Raw genomic sequence first — 13,741 nt, forward strand, 5'->3', positions numbered from 1 at the left:
CCTTCATATTTCTTAAAATTGTTTAACCCATTTAGTTGTTGAGACCTGATGGGAGATACTAAGAATAGGTCCAACACACCCATGCTGCTGTCACTCACGGGACCAGATGTGTGGCAGACATCCTGCAGGTAGCATTAAATTGGTTAAACTGCATTCTGGAAGATGTCTGACGAGCTAAGCTCAACAGGGGCTGCCAGAGCTGCCTAAGAGGCTGGGGGAATAAATTGAGCAGTTAACCTGCAATGGTGCTACATATCTGCTTCTCTTCTTGTTTGGGTTGAGCCCCTGTGGTGTGTTTTAAGACGGTTTGGTTTAGGTACCAGTAGCTACCTAGAGAAAGTTCTGCATGCACATGGGTATGTGCTCTCTCTGTACAGTCACTGTCTCATGTCTGGAAAGGTCTTCATGGGGTGGAGGGGTTTGCCTCCAGCACCGTCTTTTTGTTGTTTCTTTCCTGTTTCCTCCTTTGTCAGGAAGAATCAAAGGTTGATTTAACCTTTCAGCCAGTTTTGCAGCATCCTTGCTGTGGAAAACTACTGCAAAAGATGGCCATGGAGAACCTTGATTGCTTCATAAGGGTGTGGAAGGAATGACTGGTGGTAGCTCGTATGCAAGAGGCAGGGGTGACTCTTGAAGGAAACAGGAAGAGTGTGGCTGGTGTAGCACTAGAGAATTTGAGCAAGGAAACTGCCTTATGTCTATTGTGTTGGGAAGGAAAAAGTTATTACATTAATTTAGGTGCAGATGAGACTGACGGTACGTCTAAACTATTTTTTTTGCTCATGTGAAAGCATCTTTACCTTATGCATAAGATGCTCAGACCAAGGAGGAAGAGCAGTTCTTCCCTGTAAGCTGTGGCTGGGCAACAGTAAGTGTGAGCTGTGTCAGAAGCAAATGTGGCCTTTCTTAATTCTTTGCAGAGTTATCTGTGGGTTCAGGGTTTAAATACCCAGGTAGAGTGGCTGAGGACAGGTAAGCACAGGTGGAAGCCATAAAGAATAAGCAAAGCTTGCCTGTGTTCCCATGCCATTTCTGGTTTCTGTTGTGCCTTGGGGAGAGGTAGGTCATTAAATATGTATGTGGTGGAAGCAGGACTGCAGGGCAAAGAAGGGGATGCAGGTATTGTGCTTGCTCTTGCTGGGTTTTCTGGTCCTTTCTCCCCGCGCCCCCCCCCCCCCGTAGAGCTGGAAAGTAGTTGGCTAATGCTTGGCACATGCTCAGCAGTGACAGACCTGGATGATGTTTGTAAGCTGTCACAAGAAAGGGCTCAGAGTTGAAACTATCCCTGTTAAATTATGGCTATTGTGGACAGGAATATGGGAGCACAGTAGTGGAGTACTAAGTAGATTTATCCCAGGAAGTAGAGCATGCAAATGAGAGGGAAAACCAACAGCTTTAAAAACCTTAGTTTATTGATAGGATGTAACAGCTGAATATGAATTGCCTAGCTATCCACATAATAATTCTGTAAACTCCAGACAGACCATCTCCCTGTTCCAAGTGTTCCATACCAGTACACAGGGGTCCTGGGAAGAGACTGGCAGGCAGAGCCACTTCGAGTCAGTGACCAATTCAGGTGTTGAGGTTATATGTTCTAGCAACAGTAAGCCCTGGTGTTTTCCCAGCTGGAGCCAAGTGGCTTTTTGCTCATGACAGATTTGCATTGTTTGGCTTGGGTTTCTTGAAAGAGAATGAAGAACTGAAAAGAAATAAAATACCCTTTGTTATTAAACATGTATAGATATATCACGCCTTAGTAACATGCCATTGCAAGCAGCAAACTGATTCTGGTTTTCCTTTCCACATAGAAGTTGATTAAAATTTTAGGCGGTCAGAATCTAGGTCCTAGCGAAGCACCTTTCAACCAAAGCATATTTTGATCTTCCATTTCATTTTCAGCAGGCTTTTTCTTGACCTCTTAGACATATGTTCAGGCAGCACCAGCTAGTCCTCTCCATCATGGAGGTGTAACTGAATGTAGCTGGTAATCAAGCTGTCATTTTAGAACCTGCAGTCTACAGTGGAAAGAAGTGTGGTTGTTGCCAGAAGTGGAGGTAGGGGAAAGGTTAAGGAAGACTGGTCTTCAAGACAGAAAGGTGGAGACCTCTATCTGGAATATAAAACAGCATAACATGATATTCCAGTCATGGGTTATGGTTAGAACAAAGCAGGCTGCTTTACTTAACGGTTAGGAATGTCTAATGAAGACCTAGTAGCTTAAATGATATAAATGAGTCTTCACTCCTCACACAATTAAGTTTTCCATGTTATTGGCAAACATCACACTTGGAGTAGAGTAACATGAGCTTACATTTCCTCGAACTGATTATATTTAGATTTTTGTCAGGCCTTGGTAGAGTGTGTGGGAGAATTCTGCCTGTTAAGTTTTTATCTTAAATCTTGTGGCTAGTGACAGACTGCCTCTTGCTGTTACAACACCAGCTCCACCTCTTTCCAACGCTAATTAGGAGAGGTTACATACAATTTAAGTAAACTAGTCCTGGGGCTATTTGTGAGGATGACCACAAAGATACAGGATGTGGGGGGGAGAGGGAGGGAAGAAAAGATTCATGGTTAACAAGTTTCTTAGGTTCTCTTCTAATTTTTTGGATGTATTTTCCTTCAGGATAGGGGAAGGGGTTAATTGTGAACTACTGGTAATGCTGCAAAGGTGCCACACCCCAATGTTACAGGAAGGATCGTTGGGGATGCTGGAAAAAGGGGTGACCTTTGGATTCCTTTTGTTCAACACAGTACATCTCAGTTGAGTCATGTTGACTACATGCTTGTTTCTATCCCATCATGGCACAAAGCAAGATTATATTAGCTTAACATGTTATAAATCAGCTGGAAGTAAGTTCAAGTTACCCTGCAATTGGCAGCTGACTGGTTAATACAGTTTAACAGAGAATTGGTAGCTCGCTAATGTGGTGACTTGACTGTTAGCAGTCATCTCTCCTTAGCTGCAGCTTCTTACGGGACCACCTTACAACACTTGTCCCTTGTGATCCTAACTGTCAACATATGGGGGTTAAAGATGGGTAGCTTTGAAAGGGAAGCTTGTGTGTTCAAACATAGGATTCTCAAAGGTGCTAGGCATAGAGCTAGCTGTTTCTTTCAAAAATCCTTGGAGCTGTTTGTGTAGGTAAAGATGTGTACTTAAATGCCTACCAGGTGAAAGCTTTTGGTTTTGGTGCAAATTTAAGCCTGAATGACTTTAGCAGTGTCTCCCACAGGTTGCTCTCAATGTAAGGATCATGGATTATTTAAGGTATAAACAGCACTTTTCTACCTGATCATGTCTGGGAATTAATTTTCCTCCAGCAGTGCTGAACTTTCAGGGAGAATACCTGAAGTGTGTTATACCACCAGTGTAATGGAGATCCCTGTCCCTGCACTGGAAAGAGCAGTGTCCCCTTCCTTGGGTTTGATTCAGTTGTCATCATATCAGCTGCTAACACTACCTCAGATGTCCTCTTGGGTCTGGCACATAGGACTTGGACAGACCCTTGCCTTTCCTGAGCAGCAGTTGGAGCCTGTGCATGATACAGATGTCAGCACAGGCATAGAGCTGCCTGCTGTTGGCTCCTTTGTCTTGAAGAATGAGGCAGAAGAGCCAGTCCAGCAGCACCTGACTGCTAGGCTAAGGACGTGAGGGGGGAAGCTGACACTTGTGAGTGTCAACTACTAGTAGTTTTACCATGAGAGTGTCAGTGTTTGAAGTATGGCTAATAGAGTTTCTCCCTCCCTCTGTGGCCATAGATGTTGGAAATTTCAGTTTTCCTTTTCAAACAGATTAGCATTCATTCTAGTCTTGCTGGTGGCAGAGACAACTTGAGTTACGATATCTTTGAAAAGTTGTAATTTTTTAATTGAAGACTTAGTTGAAGGCTTTTCTTTCCCCAAAAGCCATGTCTTGACTCCTGTGGGAATGTCATGTATGGCCGAACATCTTGAATACACGTTCCTCATGTCCAGCATAAGATTTAGGGTTGCCAAGGACTTCCCAAAGGTTTGGCCTGGGGAGGTTCTTGAGTATTTGAACTAAAACACTGTTTACAATGGATGAGCACTAGTCCGTGCCAAACCCTTGTAGAGTCACCATCATTGCAAAGCATTTGTTTTGTAGACTATGTCAGTGTGAGTAAGTCTTACTGACTTCCTGAATTAAAAATCATGCAAACTTCTAGACTTGTGCATTCTGCTAGTGCTAACACCTGTGTTAGATGAGCTTTGAAGATGCCTTCCAGTTGTAACAATGTCAGCTATCTTTACTATGCACCATTCAGTGTGGAGGGAAAGAGATTTCCTGTTTATATTGGCAACTAAGTCATACAGTCATGAATGCTCTTAGCTAGAACATGTCTTGCAATGCTTGTTCTTACAAAACATTTCTTCTAGAATGGGTGCAAGACCAGTTTTTAATGAATATTATGCACTGACTCTGACAAATCCTTTATGTTCACCTTGAGACTCTTAACTTGGTATTTAAAAGCTTTTCAGAGAGGGCTTCACAGATGTTCCTGTTGATCAGCTGACTGTGAGGCCATGTGATGGCCTGAGCTCACCTTGCAGTGAAGTTGACTTGTTCTGTGAGCCATACTACAGGGAAGCCAGCCTTTTGGAGAGGCAGCCTACAGATGAAGGGTGAAAAGTTACCCTTTGTGCATGTTTTCCTCTCCTGAAAAGCACTGTAGTTAGTCTGGCAAAACTCAGACCACTTCTGTCTGGCCCAGCAATGAAAACTGCTGGATGAGCTGAGACAGGTTTATATGGAGTGATTTCTTCCTGCCCTGTGGCTTCAAGCTATCAGCTGTGTTTCTAATTATGCAAACTAGTTGAAGGCTTTTCTTTTCCCAAAAGCCATGTTTTGCATAATTAGAAACCATGCAGTCAGTTTTCTTTAAACATCATGTATCCATTTCTGTTCCCTTTCAAATGTAGTTATTTTCCTCTGCTTCCTCCACTCCAGTCCAGAGAGTTTGGGGAAAAAAGGACTAGTCAAAAGGGAGCTCACTACTTAATGATGAGCTACCATCCAGGAGGACCAGTAAGATACTCTCCTCCCTCTAATCCCCTGAAACCAGCCAAAGAGTGTTTTCCTCCTGCCATTGAAGACTTTTGTCTTTTAGAATGTGAGTAAAGTATCATAAGCAAAATGATTGCATCAGGTGCAATGTCAAAGTATGGCTGTTTCCAGGAAAAATGCATGGCTTGCCATGTAGTTCATGGCTGTTATTCCACTGGGTGGCTTGGTGCTTACAGCACTGCAGCTGTTTCTAATTCCAGCCAAGTCTCATAGTGGAATAACAGCCCAAGTAGATTTTGATCGTCCTGCTCTTGTCTTCCATGTCCTTTTAAAATAGACTGAGCTCTGTCTTGTCTAGTTTTTATCCTCCTCTTGTAAGAATAGCTTTCCATTGCTTTCATTCTCTTGACAACCCTCTTCATGTCTGCTCTAGGTGTAGTTCATCTGTGGCAGTAGAATTGTACATGATGCTCCGGACGGAGTCTGTGTTGCTATGCATGGTATACAACTTCTGTCTCAGAGTAGCTCATCTGCAATACCAACTAGATTTGTATTTTCCTTTTTGATGGCTGAATCACAATTTTGGCTCCAAGCTATTTCTGGATTGCCTACAGCATGGTCAAGTATTTCCCCTTTTTCAGTGATGACCTTTCAGAATTTGAGTTGTTGTTTAGTCTACAAGCATTTGGTCTTGCACTTTACCTTATTGCATACTATTGTATTTGTCACTTAATTTACTTCTGAATTAAATCCTGATTTGTTTCCGAATACTTAGGGCCCGCTTCAGTCTCAGTGTACTCTTATGTTAGACTAACAGTTTTCAGAGCTGACTTTTTTTCTCCTCTGTCCTTACTTGTAGTAACTATTTTGAGGCCATACAGTTAGGTGTATTGCCCCTTTAGGATGCTAGGTTACAAGGAGATGACTGAGGGCTGTGCCTCCAGAAGGGAGGGCGGGTTCAGTGTCTCTCTCACTCTGCATATCGTCTTTGCTCACTGTCAATGGAGGACATGGGTTAATGACTGCAGCAGCAACAGGCCCTTTGGCAGGCCCTTGACTATCCACTCAATCCAGCTCTGGTCCCCTGTCAACCTAGAGCAGAGAAGCGAGGGATGACTTGTGCCCCTTTGGCTCAGAGCTGTTGTCCCTGCATCCCTTGCACATGTCAGAGTGCTATTTAACCAAGGTCTCCAGCCTTACCTAGATGGTCTCAGAAATGATCTTGCTGACTTGTCCCTGCACAGGTACAATACAGGAGCTGGCTTATCACTGCCAAAACTTCTCCCTTTGTAGTTGCTGTGTGGTGGAGTGTGCTGGCCTGGCTCCCTGAGTGCCTTCTGCCTGGCAGTGTCTGTGCACAGTAGAGATAATTTGGGAGAGACAGAGGCTCCTTCTGCTTATGTCTGAGAGCCTCATCTCTCTACAAGTAAGGGAGGTACCCAGACTGTAGTATGCAGACACAGCCTGAGAAACTCAGCTGTCACCAGCACTGTTTGATTCTGTCTCCCCACCCAAATGCTTTGTAAGCCTGGCTCCCTGCACCAGCCTTCTCTTTTAGCAACCCAGACCAGGGTCTGTCCCACCCAGTCTCAGCAAGAAGAAAGGGTGGAACATCCTGAGAACCCTGCCTGTCTGCAGGGAGATCACCCATATGCTCAGCACAAAGATGTTGCTGTGTTGTTACTGCAGCCTTATTATAGCTAAGCATTCTGTATGTATGTGTCCTGTTTTAGTGTAAATATGTTAAAGTACTGGCACCAGGGTGGGAGCGGTCCTCTTATATATAAAAGAAAGAAAAAAAAATAATAATCCTTAATATGCTGTGTTCTAGCTAGTAAAAATGTTGAAGCACTGTGATGCAATGTTTGCAGTGGAAGGTTGCTGGTTATAGAAATATTGTCTCCCACCACTGTGTGCACTATTTATCTATAGTATTGAGTGTTACAGGGTACCCTAAGCATGGTCTGTACCTTGCTCTGTTTCCTGTAGGGGATGAAGCTCCAGGCTTACTATAGAAGTCATCTGTGGTTGCTGCTAGTCTTTGCTGCTGGGATACTTTGGAATTTGGATCAGTCTGCGAGAATAAGCCGTCTCTGAGTACTGGAGCTGGGAGGCGCAGGCAGTTGTGTACAGCCAGGGGCAACACGCTGTTCTTGCTGGTGATGGTCTAGTGCACCTCTCCACAGAATGGACAGGAGCGATGAAATGCAACAGGTCATGGGTGATACCCCTCACATGCTGGTAGCTACTTGCATGGTGTCTTTGCTCTGTATTCTCCAAGTCTGGTATCTCTGTAGTGTGGCTGTGATATGCCCCTCAGTGTGGCAGGAAGATTTCTGGATCCATGAGACTCCAGGGTCCACTGGGCTAGTACAGAACAACTGTTCCTTTTTGCTGTCCAGCAGATCAAACATTGATATTCCTTTATTTGTTGCCGTAGCCTCAAATTTTCATGACTCCTTTCTGGAGGCTAAAAGTGGGCATGAGAATGACACAAATTTCTTAATGTTTTTTTTTCCCCTCTACATAGCTGAGATTAGATCCTTGTCACTCACGGCAGCCTCAGCCTTCATGGGCAAATGTTCCGAGGTCTAATTTGCAGTATTTTTGATTCTCATCTTACTGTTCCTCACCACAACCTTCCCTTTCCTGATTTAGAAACTAGAGCTGTGCTCAAGATCACGTTCACTTCTATTTCCTTCCTCCACTTTGTACAGACTAATGATAACCTGGAAATATTTTGTCCTGTCATGGACATGTTGTTAATTTCATCCTTCACAATAGGAATAAGGTAATTAAATTTCTCTTTGTCTTAATACTAGCTTTGTAAAACAATTGTGTTCAACAGAAAACAGAAATATAAAATTGCTTTGGAGTAGTCTTTCATCCCCTAGAGATGAACATAAATCCGAAAACAAATTATAAGGAGAGATATTTTAATCTGTTCCTTCTCCCCCTTTTTACTTTAAAAAGCCTTTAACAAGACTTGTAGCTTAGTCTCTGAGCACATGCATCACTGCCTGTACCTGAAGTAATGGGAAGAAATCTTCAGCTAGTGGGTATTAGCACAGGTCAGTATCGGGTAACCCAGTGAAGATGATTTGAGTCAGCTGTAGACCTCTGCCTGCATATCAGTTTCTATTTTTGCACTAACTTACTTCTACATGGGCAATTCATTACAACAGCAGATGATTGTTCTTGCTTCTGTGTGTTTCAAGAAGAACTGCCCGAGGAGAGGTTAAATACTATGGCTATAGCATGTACTGTAGGCATGTATATGTCTTAATATAATTTAAGGAAGAAAACGAGAGCTGTTGCGGCAAACATGAGAAGGAGTCACAAGGGTTGTTGAAGCAATTCTGATGACACATTAATATAGCAAGATCTTGTTAATGGCTTAGTGTTTAAGACAATTCTTCAGCATTCTGCAAGTCAGGGTGGTTCTGGATAATGTATGTTTCTCAATCAGGGAAAAGATTGACAAGGCAGCAGGAGGCTCCAACCAGAAAATTACTTCACAGTAGTTTAAGGAGGAGTTTTTTTAGGATTATCCTAAGTGAGAGACTGAGTAAATGCTGCTTGACTCAGAGCCCTATGTGAAACTATACAGTTTGCTCTTAAGGGCACAGGAAGCAAAATGAGATGGAAAAAAAAAGTGAAGGGTCACAGGCATAAAAAATTACTTCCGTATCCACTGACTTTGGATCTCTCCCCTATCTGCTTGCAATATGCATGAATTCAGTTAAATTGGTAGTACAGCAATAAAGACAGCTGAAGACTTAAGTTTGCTTATGCAGTAAGCTCTGCTTTAAATAACTTCCAGCTTGTACACAAGCTGTTTAGACTGGTTGCTTCTGAACAGGATCCTGGATATTCTGTAGCTTGTGCTGATACAGTTCTAGCAAAGCAACCTAATCCCGTTAGTGTTTTGTTACTGACAAATCAAAGCAGTGTGCTAAAAGGAAGTAGTTAGCAAATGCCTTTCCAAAGGCTGAAACAGCACTTACCTTTGTTTGCTTATGGCTTTCTTACTCTAGCCTTTATGCAAGGAATGTAACTGAAGTCATAGCATGTTGGGATTATTTGGGTGACACTAAAGGTACCAGAGCATTTGTGGACCAGATGGGATGGTGAGCTCTTTGTGGGGAAACTCTGCTCTCTCTGCACGCCACGTAGGAAACTTCGGTGCTGAAGATGAAGCTGTGAACTTACTCTGGGAGTCAGATACATATCTACCCCTTCATGGATTTTTTTCTTTCTCTTTAATAACAGAACCAGGGTTAATTGATATACATGCTTTGCTGCCATAGGGGGTGTCTGTTCAGACACCATAAAAAAAGTCTAGTTTTGTGTCTAAAAAAAAAAAAATAGTCTAGCTTTCTTCCAGCTTCAGTTCCTGCAGTTATTGTGTCTGAGTATTACTTTGATTCTCATGTTCAGGGGGACCTGACATCAGCAAGATGATCCAGTTTGAACATACTGGGTAGACCAAATGTCAGGCTAGAGCAGGCTCCAAAGTTGGACTGAAGGCTTCAAGTTCCAAGCATATTTTGACTTGAATTAAACAGACTATTAATGAAATAAACTTGGCAGCAAGTCCTCTAGCAAGTGTAATAACTGTGTAACACAGCTCTGTGACAGTCTCAGCTGCAGTGGAGCTACCAAGAAAAAAATCAAAAAGTGGATGAAGGTCCTTGTGAATTGAAAGCTTCTCTTGTTTCCTGAAGTTTCATAATGAAAGATACTCCCTCAATAAAATCAGAAAGGAAAGCGAAGGTTTAGTAGCTATCATTTGTGTGGGCCTGATAAAGGATGTTGATGGCTTCTGGAAAAGTGACTTGACTTTGTTTTTCAGGAGCTTTATTTTGACTACTAGACAAGGATTTGGAGTTAGGTCTTCAGTGAAGCACAGGCAGGTCTGTACTGGGATGGTTCAGCACCTGCCATACAAAGGCATTGTGCTCACATGGCCGAACTGCTAGGCTGGGCAGAGGAACCTGAGTGCTGGTCAGTGTGTGAGGCTGCAGGCACACTGTGTTGTTGGCTGCCATTTTGTGTTTAGTGAAGTTTGTCTAACTAGAGTTTATCCTGGGAAATTCCACACCTTTAAAAGTTTCCTGCTCCTAAATATCTGGTTTAAAGAATCATCATCTGGAAGCCTGGTTTTGAGTCCTCTGTTAGGAAATTTTGGGTTTATTTGAATATGCAGATTTTCTCTTCAGAAACCCACTTGTACAGAGATGAACCAAGATAAGCTTTGTGTGCCAGTTTATGCAGGCTAATAATTGGTGGTTGTAGACACAAATGAATGTGACTGAAATCCAGTGGCAGATATAATTGAGCCACGTGCATCTTGTGGGAAAGGACACTCAAACTTAGGGACAAGCCATGTTGTAAGGTGTGTTGCGTGTATACTGTGCTTTTTCCTCATACAAAAGTTTGGATATGCCTTTTCTAAATACTTTGAAAGAAGTAATTTAAAATATATTCGTGCTGAATATTTAAAATATTGCTAATATATTGGAAGATACTTGTGTGTAACCATGAGGAAAAGCATAAACTATGAAATTTGGACTTGCATCTGTAATGGGTAACAGAGCTGCATTGCAAACTTTTTTGTGACTTTATACAGGCCTAGGCTTTTCCATTCCAACTTGTACAGCCTGTAGGCAGCCTTCCTTTCTTTCCCAAATGTGTCTGCAGATCACAACTGTGAAAGAGTCAGTGTCCTGCACTGGGGACTGGACTCTCTTAAACTTGTGGCTATGAAGGTGTAGCCTGATTTTCCTTCAGCATTTCTATTCAGGAAGGCTGCCTGGCAGCTGCCTGCCTCAAGAGCTGTATTTGGGGTGGCAGCACTGGATCAGTATTGACTTTTTCTTCAAGGAAGAGCTATTGTCCCAACAAAAGAGGTAAGCAATTTGTCAAGAACCTTTGTAAATGCAAATATCCTCTCAGGAGTTTTCTATCCTAATATTAATTTAGGATTGTCATGAATAAAGTGGTTTTTGTTTCCTTGGCAGGTGCCTTGGTAACTGGACACCTTTTGAGGAGAAAAGATGAAGAACATGCTTGGCTCATCGATCACTGATGAACTGATGTCATCCCAGTGTCCACATGTGAAAGAAAAAGTAATTTTCTGCCTTGACTTCAGGTAAGTGCCTGTTGTATACTGTACCTCACTTTCCAAGCTTTGGGGGAATTGAGGAAAATGACAGTGCATGTCTGAAATTAATTTCCAAAAAAGACAGTGGCAGATTTCAGTCATGTGGAAGACATGAGATGCTGTTGCTTTTGTGACACCCCTTTAGGCTATCTAGGATCAGAGGAACACCATTCAGCTTACCTGGGGGGCCACAGGCCCTCTCTGGAGTCTGATGTGTCATCAGATACATCAGATACCATACAAATAGGGTGATCTGTAGCCAGGAATGCATGCTGCTGCAAATCACAAGCTTTCTCTGTAACCTGAGCTGAATGCACTGTTGAGTGCCAAGAAACATGGTGCTTACAGTTTCTTGGCAGTTGAACTAGATGATCATTGTAGGACCCTTCCAACTGAACTATTCTGAGAGGGCTGCCGTGGTTCCTTACCTGTCTAAGAGCAAAGACACCAATACATCCTTCCTGTGGCTATTGATCTGGCTAGGCAGGTCAGACCACATTTTGCTCAGGAGACAGATGGGGACAACATTGATCCCAAGCTGGCAGTTGTTCTATCACAGGATTAAAAATACTTCATTATTATTATGAAGAAATGCCTGGCAGCTAAATGAACTAAGGACTCGTGGAGTAGTCAATAGAGGACACCTAGGGAAGATGAGAACACAGCAGTCAGATTATGGTACTTCCTGAGAGTGTTTTTTAAGCTTGCACCGATTTGAGTCAGGAAATTCTTGGATCACAAAGGTGAAATCATCATATTTAAGAGCTCTATGTGGATTTTTCTTCCAGAAAAGTGATTATTCCCTTTAAATGTGCAAAATATTTGACATTTTGTATACCTTGCAGTGAGGAGTCACATACCTTACCTGTATATTATATGACAGTATCTTCTTGTGCTTGTTTTAAACTCTTGTTTGAAGTCCCCTTGTTATTGTATGAGAAGAAACAGTGAATAGTGTTTTCCTGTTCACTTTCACTACTCCACACGTTACTCTCTAGACCTCTATCCTTTCCTCCATACCTTTTTCAGGTTGCAGAATCCTGGTCTATTCAGGCATCCTGTGCATAGAAGCTGCTTTGTTCCTTTGATCAGCTGTGCTGCTTCTTTCAGGACCTTTTACGGTTGCTCTGTATTGACTTTGAGATGGGCAAATGGACCAGAATTTAATGCTGTATTCAGGATACAGGCGTAATGTGGATTCATGTTGTGATATAAGTTTGTTCCCTTTTTGCTTTTCTGTTCTCTTACAAGTAGTTTCTAGCATTCCTCTTGTTTTTTGACTGCTCCTGAGCTGATAGTCTCATAGGAGACTCTGCTTCAATCTTATTCCTGAAAAGAATAACCAGCTCAACACCTGACACTTAGTAAGTAAGCTTCGGGCTGTTTTTTCTGTATGTGTGTCACTTCATACTTTTTCATTCCGAAGTTCATCTGTTGTTTCATTACATAGTATCTCAGTATTATGAGATGTTTCTGCAGTGTGCTGTAGTTTTTCTCTTTACTGTCATGAGTAGACAGTTAGCATTGGATGATTGTCTTCTCAGTATTTCTTTTTTCCAGACCATTTTGTGAATATAGCAGAGATTCCTTGAGATAGTGATCTGGCTTCACAAAAAGCATTACCATTTATTTCCTGTGTTTCCTCTCTTAAGTGGTTTTCCATCTCAAGCCTTTATATCCCATGGTAGCTCAGATCTTTTAAGAGGCTTTTGTGAGAGATCTTATTTAATTTATTTTGGAAATCCAAGAAGACATTATCAATCAGATCTGCCTCATGCACCAGCTGTTGGCCTGCTCAGGAATTGAGGTAGGTTTGCAAGGCAGCACTTCACCTTACAGAAGCTGTGGTGATTCTACCCCATACAGCATATTTATAGAAATACATGCTACTTCTATTACTCAGTTGCTTGTGCTAATGTGGCCATTTTGTATATCATACTACACTGTCAAAGGTTCCCCATGCTTGCTTTAGAATGCTTTTTTGGAAAGATTTCCATCAGTCTTCTGGCAATAAAGCAGTGGTGGGTGAGAGGCTGCATACCATTGTCAAGAATGCAGTTTTTCCATCCTTCACCCTGGTTAAGTGCTACCTGATCTTGATCATTTTGTTGTTGGCTTTCCCCCCAGTTTCTTATGCTGATACTTTGCTCCCGAGAAATATCAGCTAGATGGTTCTGGTATGCTTCTGCCTAACTTTTTTTTTTTTTTCAGTTTGTGCCTGAGTTTATAACCCTTTCATTTTTTTCAACTTTTCTGAAGTATGCTTTCTTGCTCCCAATGGTTTGGTTTTGTTTAATACCATTATGCTTAGCTTTAGGCTTCTTCAAGGTTTTTTTTCTTCGACAGGCAGGATGCTTTTGCTCTGAGACTAACATGATGTCTTGAAATAGTGTCTCTGTCTCCAGAAAACATGCAGTTCTTTAAGGTTGCCCTTTTAGGTTCATTGATTTTTCTACTTTTATGTGGTTCCTGTCTTTGAAATTGAGCGTGGCAGTAGTTGGGGCTCTGTAGAATTGCTGAATCTGATGCTGATATAGTTCAGGTGT

Source organism: Ciconia boyciana, chromosome 5, assembly GCF_034638445.1.
Source record: "Ciconia boyciana chromosome 5, ASM3463844v1, whole genome shotgun sequence".
Classification (NCBI taxonomy): domain Eukaryota; kingdom Metazoa; phylum Chordata; class Aves; order Ciconiiformes; family Ciconiidae; genus Ciconia; species Ciconia boyciana.